Source organism: Canis aureus, chromosome 8 (assembly GCF_053574225.1).
Source record: "Canis aureus isolate CA01 chromosome 8, VMU_Caureus_v.1.0, whole genome shotgun sequence".
Taxonomy (NCBI): domain Eukaryota; kingdom Metazoa; phylum Chordata; class Mammalia; order Carnivora; family Canidae; genus Canis; species Canis aureus.
This window is the reverse complement of record NC_135618.1, coordinates 21090985-21093256: the sequence shown is the minus strand read 5'-3', so window position 1 is coordinate 21093256 and position 2272 is coordinate 21090985. Positions and strand designations below refer to the sequence as shown.

General features: G+C 32.3%; 1 non-coding gene across 1 annotated transcript; it reads right to left on the bottom strand.

Moving 5' to 3' along the window:
• Nucleotides 1-1894: 1894 nt before the first annotated feature.
• Nucleotides 1895-2001, bottom strand: LOC144319809 (U6 spliceosomal RNA). Its single transcript, XR_013385520.1, has one exon. It is a non-coding gene; the product is annotated as a U6 spliceosomal RNA (small nuclear RNA).
• Between the last annotated feature and the right edge of the window lie 271 nt (nucleotides 2002-2272).

Here is a 2272-nt window from a genome sequence, read left to right as displayed (position 1 = left end):
GGCTCTTCAAAGAACACAATTTAAAAAATGAAAAGACAAACTACAGACTGGGAAAAATATATTTGCAAAATATGTATCTGACAAAATTCTTATATCTAGAATATGTATCTGACAAAATTCTTATATCTAGAATATGTAGAATTATTATAATTCAATAATAAGGAGACAACCCAATTTAAAAATAGGTAAAACATCCAAACAGACATTTTACTAAAGAAGATGTATAGATAGCAAATAAGCACGAAAAGATGTTCAGCATCATTAAGCACTAGAGAAATGCTAATTAAAACCACAGTGTGATACAACTACATATGTAATAGAATGGCTACAAGTAAAAATCTCATAATACCATATGAAGGCAAGGATGTAGACAATTGGAACTCTCATTCACTGCTGATGGGAATGTAAAATAGTGCAACTACTTTGGAAAACTCTTTGATGTAAAATAGTGCAACTACTTTGGAAAACTCTTTGGCAGTGTCTAAAAATTCAAACATAGACCTACCATATAATCCTGGTATTCATTCTTAAATACTTATGTGAGAAAAATGAAAGCTCATGTTCATAACAAGATGTACATGAATGTTTGTGGCAACTTCCTTTGCAATAGCTACGACTGGAAATGTCTAATGACAAGTGACATGATAAGCAAACTGTGGTATATCCATACAATGGAGTACTACTCAGCAGTAAAAATAAATGAACTATATATAGATCTAATAATGTTCATGGATGAACTTCATAATAATTTTGTTGAGTGAAGGAAATCAGACCCCCTAAAAAGGAGCCAAACTATATTATTTCATATGTGTAAAATTCAAATTAATCTATAATGATAGAAAGTGAACCAGTGGTTGCTTGATAAAGGGTAGTGGCAAGAAGAACTGGAGAAAAGCTGTACAGAAAGAGAAACAGAGAGAGAAAAACAGAGATCTTAAAGCAGCCAAAGAGAAAAGAAAACCATCTATAAAAAGGGCAATTAGAAAAAAAAAAAGAAAAAAAAAAAAAAGAAAAAAAGGGCAATTAGACTGACAGTACATTTTATAAGAGTACATTTTATAAGACAGTACATTTTATAAGACAGTACATTTTATAAGGAAGAGAATACAATGTAAGAATTTCTTCAATGTGTTTCCAGGCAAACAAAACAGAGACAACTAGTAAAAACAACTCCTCAAGTTTCCTTTGATAACTTAAGAGCATGCATCACCCAAAGAGAATCACTATATGAAATCATAAAGGATATACTTTAGTAGAATGAAAAATTGAAAGCTTTAGATGTAAAAAAACATTGGACAAAAACATTTTGGTAAATATGAGAGCATATCTCAGCAAACACTGACTATGGAACAACATAATGTAACAAAATACTCTTAATTTTTGAAGGGAAAATATAATTAAAATACTGGGCTTAGACTAGAATCAAAATCATCCAAGATCCTTGATTATTGAGGAGTAAGGTAAGATATGAGCTTTAGGCTTTTTGTTAAATCAGCATGCTAAACTAGCTAGTTTAATTTCTGAAATAATAAACACAAGCACACATACTTTCCAATCAGTTAAAGAGAAATGGAATTAGAAAAAGAAAAAAAAATCAATTCAAGAGAATTGGGTGGCGCAGCGGTTTGGCGCCTGCCTTTGGCCCAGGGCGCGATTCTGGAGACCCAGGATCGAATCCCACATCAGGCTCCCGGTGCATGGAGCCTGCTTCTCCCTCTGCCTGTGTCTCTGCCTCTCTCTCTCTCTCTGTGATTATCATAAATAAATAAAAAATTAAAAAAAAAAAAAGACAAAGCAAGAAATACCAAAAAAAAAAAGTAAGAGTAATAGCATCTAGAAGATTTAGAATAGCATTTGGCATATTATCATTTTATATTTATTATATAATATAGTAATTAGTATAACTGTTATTTCTATTTTGTGTGTTATTTTTGCATAGGGTATATGCTAATCTTCTCTGTATCGTTTCAATTTTAGTATATGTGCTGCCAAAGTGAGCACAACTGTTATTTCTGTCCTGATAAATCTCTCTGTAGCATTCAAGACTAGGACTCTAACATGCAAGTTCTACTAATACTGATAGTTCCTTGATATTAACAAGTTGATAATGCTAATTAAAAGACTAGCAGTAACCTGGAAGAGTTAAAAATTCTGTTACCCACAAGGTGTATAGCCTTAAGCCAGTCACTTGACATTCTGGCCTTAGTTTCCTCACCTGTACAATGAGGGAGTTGGAGAGGATTGGAGGAGAGGTTCATATTGGATGGTTCTA